Genomic DNA, 22,111 nt, shown 5'->3' with positions numbered 1-22,111 from the left:
TATATATCACATCAATAGAGCTAAGATTGAGAATACTTCAAGAGCAGTATGATTCCCTAATAGAAGGTCGTTTTGGAGTAAACAAGACAATTAACCTTATCACATATCTTTGAGATTTCTAGAACTAGACCCTCAATTGGAAATGTAGAAACATGGTACACAAGATGTTAATCAAAGGAGCATCGAACTGATGAGTGCATCCAGTGCACATACTCTCGGGGCGTTCACTAAGTAAAATTTTCTTGTATCACATGCGTTCACCAAAATGGACTATACCTACTCCTTATAACCCTCTTGTACTAATGTTTTTATAAATTTACAAGAAATTAAAATCTCTTATGTTGAACGCACGTCTATGTTACATATAATTTTGTGAACTCCTCGTGCACATGCGCGGCAAGGCATTCGATCATCTCTGGAATCACTAGAAAATCAAAATGCACCACCTTAGAGAAGATAATGATGTGTTAATGATCTCTAACAAATACTTAACCAACTAGGCAAGATAAAGCATCTAAAAATCCAAATGGGCCTGTGCCAGTGGAGCAATTGGAAGAGGAAAGGGTCAAGGAAGGGGGGATTTTATTAGAAGGAATGGAGTTGCTAAACATGTGTCAATTATGGGAAACTTGCAACACAATGTCCAAATAATCAAAATGTTGAAGCACCCAACGATAAGATGGTAGAGCTAGTTTTGATGCACGTGATCACCAAGAGCACTGGCGTTGTCATTGAGGAGCTACCATATAATCCACCCAATCAAACGAATCAAACTAAAGAGGCTCAAAATTGGGAGAAGCAAATATCCATCTAGAAATCCATAAGAAAGTCCAAAGAGGTGGATGAATGGAAAGAGAAGTGGGTAATGGCCGCCAAGATTGATGAGGGTCTAGAAAGGAAGATACCACAGAAGCCAAAATTCTTAGAGGCCATAGTCATTCAATGTCTTTCCTTTAGGAGGTTAGAGGCTCTGGAGAAGGTACTCCTAGATGAAGAATCTTGTAAGGGAAGCTCTGGGAATGAGATTGAAAACTAGCAAAGATCTCAAAAAAGAAACTGGAGAGGGATCTCCAGCAATCTAAGGTAGACTTGAGCGAGGTTGATCAATTGGGTCTGGAGATAGAAAACAATGTGATTCTCCACAAAAGGATCCATCAACTAAGATACATAGGAGGCCAATAGAGGCATGGCACTATGAATATAATTTTTCAAAAGAGAAGACGTCCAATTTGAATAGTAGTGGACTAAAAATGAAGAAGATGAAATATATGTAAAAAATATGTGAAAGAATCCAAAGGTTAACTATTGAAATGGATGGCTTCAAAATAACACTCCTTGATACAAGCCTTGGAAGATATACAGAGAGAAGGATCATCCCAATATAGATCAACAATGCAAAGCTCTAGATTTACTCATAGCATTTAGAATAAAAAAATTTCATTATGCATTTCATTAGTAAATTCAAAGTTTTTTCCCACGTGGTTTCCCTTGACCTATGAATTTACATATAACTAGTTCGGTTTATACACTATCCATGCTCTTAAGGCATGGATAAGACTGCCCCGGTGCATCTTTTCTCAAAATGTGCATCAGCTAACTTAAAGAGACCACATGTTTGCTTTAAATAGAACTAATTTTCTTCAAGGATGATTGATTAGACTTTGAGTCACGTAAAGGATATGTGTGGCCTAGCCTTTCAACATCGTAACACATGTCTCTCAGTCAAGCTACCTTTTGATCAGCCTCTGAGCCATGCTTGATAAATTTATTTATAGTCATATAGGTGCATCATCACCTCTGAACATATTTGACTCCATCTTTTGATCCATTTTGTTTGAATCCAAATTTCTTTTCTTTTTTGAGTTGGATGTCATCTCCTAGGGTAGCTCTTTTTATCTATGGAAGGAAGGAATATCAAGTGTGGAGAGTATCCCTATGCTAGCATCCTAAACCTGACCTAATCTATAAGTCAACACCCTAGGCCTTGGAGGGGCCATCTGAGAAAGGATTTGCAATGATACTTAGTGGGTGGTCCCATTGATATTCTCATGCTACAGGAGCACCATCTTTGCTAGAGCCGTATTCAGCCTTCTGGATAGATTTTGTCTGGCCGCTATGAGACCTTTTGGTCAGCTTCCTTTGGGCTTGTGGATATCCAAGAAAGAGTATGTATGACCGTTGTAGATTCATGGTAGTAGGACATTGTGGGAAGATGCATTGTGATGCAAGGTTGGGCCTAGTGGATCACCATGCAAGTTCAAGAGTGCTTGGTAGGATTCTTGAGAATCTATGCGCCCAACCAAGCGAGTGCATGGACTGAGTTGTGGTCGATTCTTGTAGAGGATTTGCCCTGTGTTGAACAATGGTGCATTGAGGGGGCCTTCAACATGTTGGAGGATCCCTCGGATAGGATTGGAGGCAGTCATGTTACATAATTATGGGACAAAGTTGGCTGCTTGGGAGCACCTATGTATGACTTTGAGGATTACAGACATATGGTAGCATGCAGGATTTGTAGAGCCCTCAGAGAGCCTCGCCTTCTCACAGTCAGATTGTAGAGTGGGAAGGAAGAATCTATCTAGGATAGATCCCTTCTATGCTAGAGACCACATTTGTGACATGGGTGGCTCAATTGGCATTCTAGCAAGGACCACCTTTTTAGATCATGCACAAGTGGTTCCCACATTGGTAGACAGGCAGAGGAGTGGAAGTGTCATGCTTCGTATCATGAATAGGATTTTTTTGGATATAGATTTCAGAGAGCAGGTTGTGACTCTATGGAAAGATAGCTTGGCCATGCAAGGGGACCACGGTTGCTAGAGCAGCCAATGGCCTCAAGGAGCTTAGCCATTTCTTTCTTCAGGAGTTTGCAGCCTGATTAGCTGTGACCAAGGAGTAGGAGAGGCATCTTTGGTGGGGCATTGCATCCTTACAGCGGGGATGCAAGAGTGTCACCCGGACCTGGATAGAGGGGCAGTTGTAGTAGGCTCAACAAGAGGTGATCACCCCGGGGGATTCACCATCGAAAACTTACCGCACCACGTAAGTGCAGGGGAGGGGGGGGGGGGGGGGGGTTTACAAGTTACATAAGTGTATAAGTTAGGGGGAGGCCCTCAATAATTTATCTCCCAAGCTGAAAATAAGGGAGGGGGTATCATATTTATGACGGGGGGACCTGACCCGGGTTGATTACTTGTAATGATTGGTCACCGATGTGCACTAGAACTCCATGAATTTAGGGAATTTTTTTATCAAGCCACACATCAAATTTTGCATCAAGCGGGTCATAGATAAGGGTTGATTTTGAGCAGGTCAAGGGTTGATTTACACCAGCTTTGGATGGGTCAGAAGTGGAGAGTAGCCAGAGTGCAGGCTAATTAGGCACATAGTTTAAAATTCAAACTAAGACACATTGAGGTTACATCTAGTTATTATTTAATAGAAGTGGCTCCTTAGTACATTGCCAATCACTATGCTATACACTCTTTGACTAGTTTTACTCCGTTAGATCATGTGAGACCTAAATTTTATATGTAAGATAGGGGTATGATAGTTTTCTTCATTGATTTTTGTATAATCCTAGAAAGAGGGTCATTCTCCCTAATATGGGTCGTATATAGGGTTTTATCAAAGTTGTCCCGCTGGCAGGTGGCGTCCTATTTTGTATATAGAGTGAATCCCCCAGGTGATCACCATAAAGGAGCGAGATCATGATTTTTCCTTTCATCGACATGCATCCCAGTGGACAGGGGTTGGGGATAGAATCATTGGAGAATTTTTTGAGATTGTGAGCCCCCACCATGCACACACTAGTGTTAGGCAATTGAGGAGCCCTAATGGGTCCATTGCGATTGAGCCCGAGGATATGCGTGAAGTTGTTACTGACTTTTATAGAGAGTTTCTTTCAGCTGAGCCACAATCAAAGCATCAAGAGGCATGGAACGAGCAGGTGTGCACAGTACTCTATTTAGCCACTGAGGAGATGCGCTAGTAGCTTGAACGGCCATTACAGCTAGAGGAGCTACATCAAGCCCTCAAGGAACTTCCCATGGGAAACTGCCGAGCAGAGGACTCCTAGTTTCTTTTTAGAGTACTGGGATGTGGTGGCTCTAACCTTTGTAGTGCTTACGAGAACATGCACACTCGTGAGATGCCTAAAAGCATGAGTGAGGGATTGATCTATCTTATCCCCAAGGAGGGTGACTCCTTGGATGAGATCCAATAGTGGTGACCCATCACCATTCTCAACTCAGCCTACAAAATCCTAGCCAAGGCTCTGAATTTGAGAATTCAATTGCTTTTGGAGAGCATTACTACATGAGACACAGACTGGTTTTGTGAGGGAGCGTAGTAACCTTGACAACATCTTCACCTTCTAGGAGGCTCAACATTAGCTTGCCTCAAAGAAGAGGATCTTGTGTTTCTCTTCAACTTTGAGAAGGCATATGACAAAGTCAATTGGGAATTTCTTAAAGGCACTTTACGGCGTACGGGATTCTTAGATACATGGATCAGGTGAGTTCAGCTCTTTACAGACGGGAACACAATTAGGTGCTGTTAGAAGCTGGACACGCCCTACGGAAAATGACTGCTCGACAGATTATTATTTTTTTGTACTTATTCATTTATTGAGAAAAACCCGACATTTCACCTTGTAAATATTGGGGCTTACAGAAGTTTCCAGATTGTATCCCAGTTTTGACATTTAGATTGAGTAGATGGTTAAATTAGAACATTAGGGTTTGAGAATTGTAAGGTATTTATACCACTTTTTGACCTTAATGAAAAACCTTTTGTCATTTTTGAAAAATTTTGAAGTCTGTGAGTGAGCGTATTGTGTACGAGAGAGAGTGAGAGCTTCATCTTCACGCTACGCGCGCACTGATGTTAGGAATCGAGTGCGGAGAAGTGCAGCGTGTTGCCTCCGACAAGAGCTACATGCCAATACCTACATTGCGCGCGTACGGTCCGGTTTTGTGAGCTCCATCTACGAGCTTCATCTGGTGATTCGGTGAGCATACGTTGTCCGTTTTTGCATTGCAGCATATCCACGTGTTCGCATTCAGTAGAGCTACACATTAGGCACTTTAGATTTTGGAAATGAAGACCTGCAAATTTCGGCCAGACATCCTACGTGATTTTGCACCAGGTGTTTTGGGTTGGGGTTTTGGTTCATAGACCTTAGGGAGAGCGACCTATTGGTGTTAGTAGGGTCTCCTTCAAGTTTTGTGGTGTTTCGAGATTGTTTGATGGGTGTTCGACTCTAAAAAGCGTTGTAGGAAGTTTCTTCTTATGCACTCCTAAAGACTGTAGCTTTGACATTGGCTAGAGACCTCTGTAGGAATTAGTTAGGAGTCAATCGAGTGTAGGTTGACACCCTATACTTGCTTCCACGCGCCTGCGGGTCGAGCTTCGTCCTTAGCTGACAAATCTTGTTAGGTGAGTTCTCGCTGTGTTGACGTCCGTCGCGGCGTATCCGTCCAACATTGGCGCCGTCGCCGGGGACGAAAACCTTAGGTAGGTGACCGAGACTAGTCCTTGAGGATAGGGATTCTTTGGGTTGCCAAGAGTCTCGTTTTACATTTAGATAGGATCAGAGGGTGGAGGACTCTCTAGGTCTTAGAGGGGTTCTAGGGAGCGTGTGTCTGGCCTAGATCCTTCGACTTAGGTAGATTTAGGTAGACTGAGATAGTTTTAGGTATTAGTTGAGTTATTGAGTAGGAGTTTGAGTTGTAGAAGCGGTGAGAGGAGAGCTTGAGAGTCTGGAGAGGCCAGGAAGCAACTAAAACACCATTATCACCATTTCACATGAGGAGTAAGAGTAGAGTAAGTAGGACATCATGATTCAGGATCTAGAGCACTTCATGCATGTATACTTGCTTGTTAGATTCATCACAAGGTTGTAAAAGACGCAAAAGTGTGTTTGAAAGCTGAAGTGAAGTCCAAAAGTTTATATGAGTGTTTCTGATAGAGTTGCTGAGCATCATGAGCATTTCTGTCAGGAAAAAATTTAAGTTTAAGCTAGGAGACATCCTACGCGTAGCATGTCTACATGCTAATTTGGTGGGAATTTTGGAATTTTGAGTTGACCAGTGTGTCCAGAAGGTGGGTTTTACCCTATTTTCACCTGGAAAGTGGAAATTTGACCATATCTTGACTGGATAAGGCCAGATAGACTGAAATTGCCAGACATCCTACCCAAATTGTGCCAAGATATTAATTCAAGACCAAAACAAATAGGATGGTTGCATGAGCATGATCTGCATGATATATTGAGTGACTGAGAGAGGTTTCATCTCATTTGGGTGAGAAAACTGGGTTCTAAGCAGACTTTAGCACTTTTGACTAAAAAAGGCTAAAACAGCTAAAATTGGGGACTTTTGAAATCCAAAACCAAAATCTAAGCATACCACTGGGTTGCTGACATCAAAGGGAAGCTATGGGTCAAGTCTGGGGTCAAATAGGCCAAAAAGACATCCTACACATAGGATGTCATCTGTGTGATTTTGCACTCCAAACTTAATTTTGAGCATACCAAAGTGATCAGCACCTCAAGAGGAGTCTGTGCTTTGCATTTGAAGCTATTCTGAGCAAAAAGACATGCTACCTGTAGGATGTCTAAAGCAAGAAATTGAAACCAGATACTGACTGTAGGCATAGCAAGGTGTTGTATAGCCTAAAGCAAGCCTCCTAGTCAATTTTGGTCCAAATTGGAGTTGATTAGACTGATCAAGACCAACAGCAGGCTGTTGAAACAGATTTCTGATCCATTGACCAGCTTATAGGTGTCCCAATCAAAAAGTAAAAACAGTTGTGGACTCAGCACATCAAGGGGAATCCATATTGTAGAAATCTAGGCAAAACAGAGCAGGAGACATCCTATGCGTAGGATGTCTACTGGGGCTTAGTGAAGGGAAAATTTGATTGAGCTTATACAGTGAGGTTCCATTTGGCTTAAGGGTTCCAGAACTTCTTTCAGAAGTGAATTTGGACCTTGTTTGATCTTTTGACGATGCAAAGACTGAATTCAGACTTTTTCAGGTAAATTGACCAACATCCAAGGGAAGTACAGTTCCAGATTAGCAGACCTAATCCAGAACATCAGAAGTGTATAAAATACAGTAGTGGTTGAGGTTAACTCTCCAGTTATACCAATCATTACTAAGATATCCTCTAGCGGTTAAATGCTTTGATTCGATTGCCGAAATTAAACTCTTGTGTATAGGTATATTCGGCAGCAAAGCAAGAAGTTGTGCGGAGACTGATCTTTTGCCAGGTGAGTGGTTAGATTTGTGATAAATTGCATTGCTAAGTTTGATGAATTTAAGATCAGGAAGATACATTTTTAGAGACCAAAAGGTGGCAGGTGACCAAGGTAGTTTAGTGTCCACTGAGGAGAATGTAACTCAGGCAAGGCTAGATCCACTAGCACCGATTATTGAGGAGGGTAGTGATACTAACACTTTATCAGACAAATCCTTCTTCATGATGGGTAGTCATCAGCCAGGAGGTTTCACCTATAACGGACCAATACCAGAAGGAAGCACCTCCCTAAATGCTTTGAATGACTCCAAGTTCACTTTTATCTTCTTAGAAGGAACGAACTCAAGGGGAGCCCTAGTTTATTCCGACTATCAAGGACGCAAGTGCATTTGTATTGAAGAAAGACATGCTCAGAGACTGGAGATAACTCGAGTCTATGATGATGGAGATAGATTCCGATACGAAAAGGGGAACCACTATCTGATAGTTAGTAACCCTGAAGCTTACAATAGATATGGAGATAACGTGGCGAAGGGAAAAATGGTTTCAAAAACTCAAGAACCGCCTCCAAACATTGATCAACCTGGAGCGATTTTTATGTATGATAAGAAAACAACCAGGGTCTCAACTTATAATGAGAATGTGGGAATTTACAAGCATGAGAGCGAGGGAATAGTTTCTTACTTTCCATGCAAAGAACCCTATCCAAACAAGTTAAGCAAAGACACGGTTCTTTACTTATTCTCTTATGAAATTGCTATGGGAAAGGATATCGTTTTTATTGATAGGTACGGGTGAGAATACCAACGTATTCTCCCAGAGGAGGTAGAAAAGACAACAGTTCTAGGAGCATCATCATATGCCCCCGATGAAGTGCCAAGAGCCACCTACACCCCTAGCAGGTCGACAAATCCATTTTCGGAGGAGTATGACACGACCGCACATTCCACTCGACATTCAACAACCAAAACCAGCTAGCAACTTAGCCATCATTGCAGGCATGGCTTCGACAGACTGCAACATTGGAATAGGACCGAAACGGAGATGGTTATCAAGCCGCACAAGGGCTAAGGGATTTACAGGAACCACCACTCTATTCAAGGTATCAAGGAGAGAGTAATCCAAAGACTCAAGGGTCAACAGAGCCTGGAAGACCAACCATAGAACAAGTTCAAAGAGATGAACCATCTCTTGCAAGAACTCTTAGAAATTACGGCTTAGAAGCACCACTAGGAGAGGAACCAGACTATTACAGAAGGCCAGAGGAGATATATAGAATGGGACAAGGAGATCCAATGATGAGATTTGTAGACCGTCATAGAATTAGACCTTCTCAAGTGTAAAAATGGGTAAACAAGAAATACACAGGAAACAGGGATCCGAGAGATCATGTAGCAGCCTTTGTGCATGTAATTAGAGCGGAAGAGGTGTTAGAATTCCCTACCCAATTTGCGAGGTTTCGACTAACCTTAGAGGATGATGCAGCTACTTGGTTTGACTCAGTGGAGTGTAGAGACTTTGAGTCTATGGAAGAGGTGTTTGACGAGTTTATCGAGGAATTATCACAAAGGGGGATAGCTCATAATACTGTCTCACAAATCCATAAATTCAAATAGAAAGATGGAGAATCTGTGCAAAAGCCAGCCCTAAGACTAAAAAGATATGTTAATCTCTATCCCTGTGGAAGAACTGTCAACTCAGTCCAGACTTATGCTTATATTTATCCAAGGACTAAGGAATGCAGATCTCCAGAAGGACTTACATATGAAGAGGAGCACGACGTTAAATGAGTTAACTAAGGAGGCTCTTCACCTTGTGGACAATTGTGTGGTCTACAAAGAGGGTGAGTTCAAGGATCTTGACGACGATTTATCCTCACAACAAAGTGGAAGCAAGTCTTCGAAGACAACACCGAAAGGAGAAGTAGCTATAATCCAGGAGCAGCTTGTAGAGGAAGTGCTAAAAAAGATTAACTTGTATGCCAAACCCCAGGCTAAACAGCCCAAGTGATGTGCTATTGAACAAAAATGGACAAACCATGGGATGGAGGATTGTTATTATAACAAGGGATATGTGAGAGAGAGACCTTACGCTCCCCAAGCTCAGGTAGCTTCTCCTCAAGTTCCACCGATGCCTAGATATCAAGCAAGCAAGCTACCAGGTCCTGTAGGTGTAGAAAGACCACAACCAGTGTTGGGGCAACAACCACCCCTACCAGGATTACGACTAGTTGGCATAAGATACACACTGATAGTAACCGAATCAGAAGAGAAGGCTTTGGTGCCTATGCATACATATTATGAAGATCCCAATGGATATGTTGCAAATCCTGTCTATTATCCACCGGAAGAACCCTCAACACCAGAACCATGGAGCATGATGGGAGGTGCAGGACCACCAACAGCTGCACAGGCAATAGGAGAAGGAAGATATAGGTTGGATAAACGAACATTGTTGTTCATAGCCAACGGAGGCATGGGTGGGCAGAGACATGCATACCAACAAAGAGGAGCTCAAGGAGCACCTCAACAGCCTAAAGGACCCTGCTACAAGTCTGGTGGACACCATTGGCTAAGAGGCAGTCCTCATGATGAAATCATTAGAGTCAACGCATATTGCACCGAGTGTGGAGTTACTCATCTAATTCCGGATTGCCCTAAGAACCCGAGCAAAGGAACAAAAACTACCTTGAACATGCTGGAAGCAGTGCCTTCCAGTGGAGGGTCAAAAAACGGGACAATCATACCTATTCAGGTAGTGACACGAGCCCAAGCTCAAAGAATGACGAACGAACCCATAATTGAGAGCCAAAAACCAATGCCCCAAGTTTAGAAACAAAAAATTAGAGAAGCACTTGCAAAGCTAGAAAGGCGTGTATGAAAGCCAGGAAAGAACGAGAGAAAACTGCTCTATCCGAGGAGTTAAAACACACAAAGGATAGATTAGAGCGGTTAGAGGATCTTGCTAGCCTAAGCTCACACACTGCGGCAACCATAGCTCCCAAGGAAATAGCAAAACCCAAAAGTGCAGGATCAGGAGGATCAGTACTGGCAGACAAGGTAAATGAGCAGTTAGATGCACTTCTAAAAGCTTACGAAGCCAGACTCAAAAACAACCAAACCCAAGGGCAACGATGGATGTGTAGAAAGATAGAAATAGAAAAACAGAGGTTGGAAATGTGTAGAAAGATGATTGAAACAGCTCAATCTTTAATAGAAAACCCACTTGGTAAACCTGCAAATTGGCATGAAGTACCAACTCCAACCCCTATCAAACCAGCTTTAGAGGAACAAGTAGAAACAAAGGAAAGACTCAAAAATGTTTATGAGTCTAGGGGAGAGCCTATCATAGTGCCAAATACGATAGATGAGGCAAGTGACGGGTTCCAGCCTAAAACACTAGCAGAAATGGGTAAGGATTGTAACGGTCTAGATGATCTGTGGAAGCAAATCCGTGAGGCCAACGAAGCTAACAAGGCGAGTTGCCACATGAACAGCACGAGGAAAGAGAAAAATGAGATCTTACCTCGTATTGAAGAATTTGTGGCAAGATCGCAAATGAACTTTGATATACATTCACAAGGGGGAGACCAGGGATCAATTAGTTTGGGGCACAGCCAACCAGACTCGCAAAAAACTCTACCCTCTTACCTAGGAGAGTATGAAGCCAAGTCGGAGGTGAGAGAATCCTATCTCAAAGATTTTCTTCTAACAAAGTGATGGATTCACAAGGGTTGATTGAGTTATTATCCACCCCGGTGGCATGCACAATCACATTAGCCGAACTCCTAAGGTTACGTCCAAACATGTGGACCACAGTAGGCAAATTCCTAGAAAAATTTGGAGTGAAAGACCCCACCTCAAAGCTTCAGGAAGGGATCAGAGAATTGGACAGGCCTCAACTAAACACTAGGCTAGTACCTTTAAACAAGGTTGGAGAGTATTGCGAGGGAGAATATGGAAACACCACGCTACCAGTAGAATTCCAAGGAGTAGTTTCCAAAGCTATTCTTGACAGTGGAGCAAGAGTTGCTATCGCCACCAAGGAAATTTGGAAAAAATGGGGAAAACCAGCTTTAAGAGCTACCAGAATGAAATTGCAATTGGCAGATGGGTTCATGGAGAAGCCTCTAGGACTCTTAGAAAAAGTGATTGTCACCGCGTGCGGTATCGAGTATGAGCATACATTTGCAATAGTTGATTTTGATAAAAAGAACAATTATGAGATCATCTTGGGAAGACCATTCATGAGACAATTAAAGATGGTCCAGGATTGGGGTTATGACCACATATACCTCAGACATGGTGAAAATTCACTTGAAAGATCATAGTTACAAGGATGTGAACCAGACACCAGTGGAGGAGTTTGATTCAGCTACAGTCACAGGTTCGGAACTCCCATCATGGTTAGGGCAAAAAAAAGAGCTATGGATGTGTGGAGCTTCACATTGTGGGAGCTTAAAAAGAGAGGAATGCGTCTTAGAAAGAGCGATTGAGGACAAGGATTATATTCCGAAAACTTTTCCTGAAGATGCCTTGGAACCTTTGGAATGGGAACACATACTAGCAACATTGGATGTCTGTACCATTACAGATAGTCCAACAACAAAATTTTGCGATAAGGATGGCTATGATGTGCTACCCTATTACATGGTAAGCCTTATACCAGGAGGAGATGAGTTTGTAGAACCACCAGAACCAGAAGAGTTTTATAACTCCTCTAAGCATCTGGAGGTAAATAACGATGCAGATAATGAGTGTTCAGACAACTCACGTGAGCGTGGGAAAAAAACAAAGAATATCAAGTTTTATGATTTTGCGAATCAACACCCTAGAAGCCAGGAACGCTATAGGAGAAAACGAGCAGAAAACAAAGCGAGAGAGAACTTGATGCCCAGAATAAAAGATAAAACTCACTATCTAATGCTTGTCAAAGTAGAGGATTGCATAAAAGATCAAATATCAGTAGGATTCTCAAAAGTTCGAAGGGAAAGAACGCGAGAGAAAATAAGACAAGTACGAAAAGCTAAAACAGAAACAAAATCACAAAAATAAAAAAAATAAACAACAAAAGACCCAGAGTGGACCAAACTGGAGCGTAAACAGAAATACCAAGAACTACAAAGGCCTTTACGAGAGGAATGGACTACTGAGAAAGATAGTGATGGTAAGGGAGAGTCAAAAAAAGGAAACATGAATGTGCCATCACACTATCGGAAATTTACCATCCAAGACAAAAAAATCATAATGACACCACCAGTCAGGGAAAGAACAAACCAGGAATCTTACGATGGGTCGGAAAATGCCAAACGGATAGACCTCACTGAACCAGGTGAGAAGCCTCAACCGGTCTATATCGCAACCAATTTAGAGCCTGAAGAAGAAGAACCGCTAACACAACTTCTCAAGAAGTATAAAGATGTGTTTGCATGGTCCTACAAAGACCTCAAAGGAGTTGATCCATTGATATGCCAACATACAATTCCTTTGAAATCATATGCAAAACCTAGAAAACAGTGTCCTTATACATATAATGACACATTTGCTAAACAAATCAAAGAGGAGATTGACAAGCTGATGGATTCCGAATTCATCTATGAAATCGAACATACAGATTGGGTGTCACCCATTGTGGTTGTCCCCAAGAAGAACGGAAAACTGCGAGAGTGTGTAAACCTCAAAAAGGTAAATGCAGCCACCAGAAAGGATAATTATCCCTTGCCAATCACAGAACATGTACTTGAGAGGGTAGCCGGGAAACGGGCTTATTCCTTTCTAGATGGGTTTTCATGATACAACCAACTGGCAATTGCAATAGAGGATCAACACAAAATAGCGTTTGCCACACAATGGGGATTTTATGCGTATCATGTTATGCCTTTTGGCTTAACTAATGCCCCAGCTACCTTTCAAAGGTTAATGACGCATGCGTTCAAAGAATACCTGAGAATATTCTTAGAAATATACATGGATGATCTTTGTGTACATTCTCTTCTAGGAGAGGAACATATTGACCATTTGCAAAAGGTATTTGAGAAGTGCAAAACATATCGAATCTGTCTTAACCCGAAAAAGTGTATTTTTATGGTTAGACAGGGCCGCATCCTGGGACACAGTGTCTCAAGAAATGGCATAACCACAGACCTAGACAAAATCCAAGTCATAGTAGACCTGCCCAGGCCTACTAATGCGAAACAAGTGCAATCCTTCATGGGACACTGCGGGTATTATCGAAGATTCATATATATGTATGCAGTCATCGCACAACCTTTGTATCGTTTGTTAGTCAATTTCAACTGGACTGAGGAGTGTGAAACTTCATTCCAAAAGCTGAAGGAAAACCTTGTATCAGCACCTGTACTTAAAGCACCGGATTGGGAAAAGATATTCCATGTTCACATTGATGCATCTACATATGCAATTGGGAGTATTCTAGCTCAACCTGGAAACGGAACAATGGATTTTCCATTTCGTTATGCAAGCCGACAGTTAAATAGTGCGGAAAAGAACTACACAACCACCGAAAGAGAGGGTTTGGGAATGATTTATGTTGTAAAGAAATTTCAGCATTATTTGCTCGCAAACAAATTTGTGTTCTTCACAGATCATCAAGCTCTTTTGTATCTGGTAAATAAACCATGCAATATAGGGAGAATTGTGCGCTGGTTTATTATATTGCTAGAGTTTGATTTCACAGTGGTGGTCAAAAAGGGTAAAACTCATCTACGGGCGGATCATCTTTCAAGGATACACAACGGGGAAGCTCCTAAAGTACTAGATGATGACATACCAGATGCTAATCTTTTCAATATTGAAATGATACCCAAATGGTTTCAGAAAATTGTTAGCATTCTTTTCTTTGGAGGTAGGTTTGACAACACGGAAGATAGATCCAAACAACAAAAAATTCGACAAACAAAAAACTTCCAGTTGATAGCAGGACGGCTGTATCATCTAGGATCGGACCAAATTCTATGATTATGTATAAATCCAGAGAAATTTGAGTGTTATCTTGAAGAAGCGCATGTCCAGGATTGTGCATTTCATTGCTCCACAGTGAAAAAACATGAGAGACTGAAACAGTTAGGGGTTTATTGGCCAACTATGTACGCGGACACACATGCTTATGTTAACAATTGTAATATATGTAGTGCCAAACGACCAGTGGAACACGCGAAATTGTTTCAGGTAAACATTGCACCTGTCAATATATCATTGATTTCTTAACCACAAGGACGTTTCCTGAAAACATAACAAAATCACGGAAAAGGGCTATAGAGCTGGAGGCTCGTGATTTTCAGTTAATTGGGAACCAACTCTATAAGCGAGGAAAGGACAATCAACTTAGAATCTGTGCAAGTGAAAGTGAATACCTGCTGATTCTAGAACACGCACATAGCGGAATAAGTGGAGGCCATTTTTCAGACGATAAGACGGCAAAAATTGTCTTAACCGTAGGAATATGATGGCCTACATTGCATATGGATGCTGGAGAGTTTGTCAAGCGTTGTGACGCATGTCAGCGCACCAAGGTGCCGATAAAGAGAGATGAGATGCCACTACGGCCAATGATGGGAGCAAGGGCATTTGCAAAATGAGGCATTGATTTTGTGGGACCTATTTCACCCCCTGCATATCGCACCCATACCCAATATATCATTGTGGCTACGGACTATCTCTTGAAATGGGCGGAAGCCAAGGCAACACAAAAAGCAGATGCACGAACCACTGCACAATTTTTGTATGAGAATGTTTTTGTACAATACGGTTTACCAATTGAAATTGTCAGTGATCGAGGAACACATTTTCTTAATGAAGTCATTGAATATCTTCTAGAAGAATTCATGGTCATACATAGGAAATTTTCTCCATATCATCCACAAGCAAATGGACAAGCTGAAGCCACAAATAAAACACTATGCACGGTTCTCACTAAAATTGTATCAGAGTCAAGAATGGACTGGGATCAGCAGCTACACTCAACACTATGGGCATACAGGGTAGCTTACAAAACATCGATAGGAACGACACCGTACAACATGGTGTTTGGCCTAAATGCTATATTACCCATAGAGTTTTTAATCCCAACTCTACGAGTAGCGAAACGCTTAGAATGGACAGGACATGAGCCCTCTTCAAGAATAGATGATCTTGAAAAGCTAGATGAACTTCGTTTAAAAGCTGTAGCTTCGATCTATACTAGAAAAAGAAGACAAAAGGAGTTTTTTGGTAAGCATGTGTGCACAAAAGAGTTCAAAACAGGTGATTATGTACTTGTTTATACCTTGAAGCAACATGTCAAGAAACTTAAAAAGAGAGGGATGGGACCCTTTGTGATTAGTGACCTATCACAAAGCAGCGCTGTCAAGCTTGCTACATTAGCAGGTGAAGAAATGACAAATTGGATTAGTGGGTGTCGATTGAAGAAATATCATTTACCACTAACACAGGATATGCTTCAACAAATCCATTAAGAAAAACAACGGATGAAGGAGAAACAGAGGGTACGAGAAGAAGCTCAAGCAGAAGCAAAAGAACACATTTCAAAAAGAAAGCTTCTACGACAACAATGTGGATCACCATTGCGAATCAATGCCATTCGACTAACAAATTTTGATGAAGACAAAGTGGAGCCAATAATTGCAGTCAAAGTGGGTAGCAATCACGTTGAAACGACGGCATTGCTTGATTCTGGAGCTCAAGCAAATTTGATCTCTTATAGATTATACAAACAGCTCAAGCCAACAGATCAACTTCATCCTACTCCACAAGTGCTAGAAAGTAGTACATCACATCCACTGAAAACATTGGGCTGGACAGTATTGCATGTATAAGTACATCAATATATTTACCCACACAAATTCTATGTGGTCGAGGATGAAAGCACACAACACCCCATGTTGTTGGGACAACCTTGGCAAAAAGAGTACAATGTGCAGATAGATTGGAATGCGAATGCAGTCAAAATTCAGCATGCAGAAGAACAGCAAGTAATATCCTTTGCTCAGCAATCCTGGAATAATCAGCTACCAGCCATGCAATCACTGGATAAAGAGCCGGAAGGAAGGGTGCCACTAAAGAACAACATGATACCCAAGGATAACAAACAGGGAAGTGCCAACCATGTTCACTACATGCATAAAAAGTCACCAACCGTAGTGAAAAGATCAAGATTACCAATAAGAGAAAAACAAGTCTAGGTGCGGAAGGATAGAAATGACATGGCAGACAAACCACAATACAACGGAAGAATTCAACCGAAGTAGATTGTTCAACCAAAAACCAAGGGAATAAAAAAGATATGGATCCCAAAGAAAATTCTCAGCAACAAATCAAATGCGACTCGCATTTAGATCCCGAAATCGAAGCAAAAGGAACTCCGTTCAGTACAAGAAACATCGAAAACCAGACAACTGCATATGAAACCGGCAAACCGATTTATGTGGATGCCCATCAACAACAAAACAATGGCATCCAAGGCAGTAGCAATAAACCTACAAAAATCGGCAAAGACAAGATACCAATGGAAAGCACAAGAGATAAGGTCTATGGCCATTCCGGCCAAGCCAATTCTAGCCAAGGAGACAACTACGGCCATATCAACAATAGCGGCGGCAAAGCAAGCGACTTTTGCAAGCAAGACAAACAGAGAGCGTTAGAGTTACAACTTTTACTTGCAAAGAAAATCTACCCAACAAATCAACAACAAACAGGAAACCTCGACGGCGAATGCCACTAAGCATCTTGCTTATACCCTTCTCTTGCACAACATTAATTTTTCCATGCATTGACCGAGTATGCATAATATAGGGCCACATTACATGGCCAAGCATTATCACAATTCTTTCAACCCATGCATGGCACATACTCCGAGACAATACCTTGTCGTCCGGGAGGACTCTGGCTAGGAGGGGGGAGGCATTCTCAAATGCGGACCCAATGGCAGAAAGAGCAAAAAAGGGCATGTTTTTCGACTATTTTAAGGGTTGTTGTTTGATTGCAAAATTTTTTGGACTAACCCAAGTACATATGCCCTTATACAGCATGAATCTACAGGTATATGGGACCAAACGCCAAATCAAGCCCCTAGGTGTGTGTATATAAGTAAAAATAGCCATTTTTCGGGCAAAATATTGGTAAAACGGACAAATCCGGACGTAAAAATTACATGTGAGTGTATATAATGTTTTGCGGTGATATTTTTGATTTATTATGATTTTTGGGAATTTTCTAGGTTTGATTTGCTATTTTCCTTTTAATTTTGCTAATTTTTGACAGAAAAACTTCAAAATTTCAAAAAGCAGGTGAAAAACGATCGTAATGAAAAACAAAAAAATATGGGGATGATTAGTGACTATAGGACAACCTATGGTACAGTGGGGGTGCAATTATGAGACTGGAGCGGAAAGCGTGTTTTGGCCAGATTTTGACCGAAACGTCAAATTTCTTGCAAATTGGGCAAATAGAGTCCAAATCAAGAAATTTTTGAGCCTAAACCGCATCTCGCAAGAAGTTGGGAGTACATGTCAAATTTCGTGAAAAGTGGTTCGGGGACCCCCATTATAAGAATTTTTCACTTCATTTTTAGCTCATTTCCACTATTGACCTTTGAGAGAGAGCTCCTGCCACCTAGAGGGAACGGAACTTCCAGCAACTTCTACGACACGCACGACTACCCGACGGGCTTTAGACATGAGAGGTAGGCTCACGACCTTGAGCTTTTCGTGCATGTTTGTCGTTTTGTCGCGAAAACTAGCGTAGGATTCACACAGAAAGCGGGTAGTAGAGACCTACAAGTAGAAGTGGCCACCTAACGGCTAACCCAATAGCAACGAGACTTCATCGACAGCTTACCCTAGCATAGGAGACCAGTCTTGGATGTCCAAAGGCAGTAGAAAACCATAGGGAAAAACCCTAATTCCTAGAGCCCCGCAAGAGGCCACCTAATGGGAAATCGACGGAGAGGCGCCCAAATGCTACCAAAATTCATGGGTAGGAGCATCTCGACATGCTCAACAAATCTATGTAAGCCACATGACCAAAAGGTGACCCGAAGCGGCACTAAACTTCAGAAACGGCACCAGACACACAAAGCATCAAATAGCTCTCGTGGCTAAACCGCATGTCCGTTTGCCACCAAACTTCATGAGCGGCTTTCCTAAACCATCAACAACCAAGTCCTATGGTGGTAGACCACCACAAGTCATCAAAGACATGTAACGCAACCACGGGTGCTTCTAGAGCGACAAATTGCCAAATGGAGCTCAAGTGAAGCCAAAGTCGACAAAAACATACGGCAAGGATCCCCAAGGGATCGAGAAGCTATGGAGACCAACATCAAGAAATTTCATCGCCGAAAAGTACTCCAAAAGTCACAAAATGGCTCGGAGGCTCTGAAATCCACACAGGGAGTTATTTTCTATCTATTTGACTTTTTTGTTGAAATTAGGCTTAAAAGGGACTCAAGGGGACTAAAGGCAGGCACCAGTAGCAGTTTCCATTAAAAAATCATTAGGAGACATCCTACGCGTAGGATGTCTCAAGGCCAATTCTGGGCACAAAACCTAACAACTCTCATCACACACATTTTCTGAATAGCCTTTACATGATAGCCATCAAGTTTCATCACAATTGGACCAAAATTGACCTCATATGCATGAAAAAACGCAAAGTTAGGGCATAGAGGAAATATTGGGCCATAGACCTACCAAAACTTGTCCAAATCACATGAAACTTGCACACTACATTCATGAGCACATTGCCAACCAATCTGTGTGGTCACCTGCAAAAAATGATGAAGTAGACATCCTACGCGTAGGATGTCTATTTGACATTTTTGGCCTACAGAGGGTGTTTTTCAATTCCAGATCTTTTTATATCACCTTCAAGAGCTCATATATCAAGTTTGAAGCCATTCTAATCATTTTTGACCCCCAACACCTCAAAGATACACTTTTTGAGCCTAAAAACACTACACATGGTCTTACCAACATCAAATCTTTTCCAAATCAAAATCCAAGAGCATGGCCATGTTCCACAGGCCAAGAGCTACCCACAGAACAAATCTCAAGCTATTTTGATGAAATAGACATCCTACACGTAGGATGTCTCCAGCATGTTTTTGACCTTTTGTGCAAAGAATGACATCATGGGAGCCATTACCATGGTGCAAGGAGCCCATATATCAATTTTCAACCCATTTGGATATCATTTGCCACCTGTTGTGGAAATTCTACCCAATTTGTAAGCCTAAAGCCTGAATCTGCCCAAAAAAATCCACTTTTTGATACCCAAACCCAATTCCAATCATATAGCCATGTTGAACAAGCCAAGGGCCACCAGCATGTCAAGTATCACCAAAATCTGATGAAAAAGACATCCTACGCGTAGGATGTCTAGATAATAAATTTTGGCTAGAATTGCACTATGAGCACATGCACAGTTTCCCAAGTTCCTTTTAAGTTTTATTTTCAATTTTCAAGTCATTTGGATAGTTAAAATTTGATTTCTCGGTTGATATGGAAAAAACGCTAACTTCAGACTACTGAGTGCAACAGGATCTATGGCAGCCGCAAAGTCACCGGCAAACAAGAAGAGGATGACCATAAAAGATTATTTGGAAGAAGTAGAGCCCTTTGTCATCTCAGAAGGAACTCTAAAGCCAACCAGCACGTGGATCCAAGAGGACTTGCTAGAGTCCAATGATCTGAAAATCTACCAAGGCATGTTCAAAGACACCGAAGGAAATGTAATAGAGCTACCCATGCTACCACGGGAGCTCAATGGGTTTGTCAGGAGCAAGATGGCAGAGTACCTGGAGAAGATAGATCTCCACAATTATTTTGAAGCTGTGCCGGCAGGAATCCACATAAAAAGAGTATGGGAATTTGTGACGACAATCAAGGAAGATGGAGTGGCCAAAGTTACGGATCTACAAGGCAAGCCAGACACGGAGATTATAATCACGGAGAAAGTAGTGGTAGCTGCACTAGACCTCTCCAACAAAGGGGATAGTGTAACCAAAAGAAGAGATGAAGTAAAGGTGTACACAGAAAAGAAAGGCAACTACACCTTTGAAGACATTGCCAACCCCAAAGTGGCAATCATGAGCCAGCTTACAATCAGTACTTCCATATGTGTACAAAGCGGCCACAAAAGTTCAGAAATTGCCACAACCTTCACTTGGGCAATGCAGAAGAGCAAGCCGAAGGTGATCAACTATGAAGCTTATATACATGATAATCTGGCAAAGATGGGTAACAAGAACCCCACCTACATTGTGTCGGGAGAGCTAATCACGAAAGTGATGATGGGGCATTGCATGCCAAGGGAAGATGGCCCGACCCTCCGTCACAAAATGATTGGCTAAGGCTCAAAGAAGATAAGGAAGAGGAACAACCCAAAGCACCAAGAGTTGCCACTAGGTTGAAACGCCGGTTAGAGACCGTGCAAGAGGAGCAGCCGGAGTTGAAGAAAGGAAAGAAAGAGAGTGTCCAAGTGCCGGTCAAAGAGACAAAGTCACAAAGAGCGGCACGGCTAGAGCGGCTGATGGAAAGTTTTAGAGCCGAAAGAGCCCTCAAAGGAAATTTGAGCGAGCTATGGAAGCCGTATCCAGAAGCAATGTCGGGATCATCCCGAAGGGTGCACAGAGACAGATTTGAAGACTATATTAAGAATTTTGAGATTTTGGATGCCACGATGGAAAATATCCCACATGTACCATTTACAGAAGCAGAAGTGGAGCAAGTCCGATGGCAACTGCTAGAGGAGCAGGAAGGCCAAGAGAGAGAGAGAAAGACAAAGGCGGACATGTATTTCAAGAAAAAGCCGACAACTCCACCGTCTAGCCCTGAGTCCAGCCCACCGCCATCACCATCTCCTCGTAGCCCTCCACAAACTCAACAGAAGGAGGAGCTAGACAAACCTGAACATCAAGAAGATTCAAGGCAAGAACAGAGCCAAGAACAAGAGCAAAAAGAAGAAGCTAAGCCCAAAAGTGAGCAGCCAAAGCCAAATGAAACAAGGTATAACACTTTTCTTGATCTACTAGCTGCAGGATATTCGAAAGAAGAGGCGGCCACAGTCGCATTTGAATTGGCAAGCACGGGGCCCAAAGAGAAAATGCAGAGCCTGCGGTTAGTGGAGATAAAAGATATGGCCATTGATACAGTGGACCTACACCCACCCACCAATGATTGGGATGTGGTGATGACCAAGCTAATCGGGCTAAGGGCACAGTCGATGGCCACAGAAAGTGAAATGGCTAATCTCAAAGCCACTGAAGTGCAGATAAAGTCTGAAGTTGACACTTTACAAAAACAAAGCCAAAGGCATATAGAGAGAGAAGCAAAGCTGCAAGCCAGTCTGGCAAAGGCATTGCAAAGATGCCAAGAGATGGAAATAGAAAATCAGGCGGCAACTCAAAGACTGCAAGGAGCCGAAGAAGAGTACAGAAAACTCAGCAAGACATTGACAGATGAAGAGACGGAAAGGGATAACCTAACCCTACAACTTGCTGAAGAGTCTAAAGAAGTGGAAGCAATGCAGAATGCCAAAGAGAAGGCAGAAATAGAGTAGGAGGCTAGCCAGGATGAGGTCATTGAGCTCAAGGACCAGCTTAAAGTTAAAGAACAAACCATCCAGTGGCTACGGGCATCTCCTGCCAGAGTCAGAGCTACTAGCTCGACTCACACCACTTCAGAGAGTCTGATTTATGAAGAACAAATGAAAGAGCTCCCGAAGGAGTTGACCTTAGAGAAGAAGCAAAGGCTGGTGATGGCCGAAGGGTCGGTGGTCATGCAAACCTGCATGGAAGAAGAGCACAAGGCAATGCAAGATGAGCTGGAAAA

Source organism: Adiantum capillus-veneris, chromosome 23, assembly GCF_014529385.1.
Source record: "Adiantum capillus-veneris isolate H3 chromosome 23, ASM1452938v2, whole genome shotgun sequence".
Taxonomy (NCBI): Eukaryota; Viridiplantae; Streptophyta; class Polypodiopsida; order Polypodiales; family Pteridaceae; genus Adiantum; species Adiantum capillus-veneris.
This window is presented reverse-complemented; position numbering follows the sequence as displayed.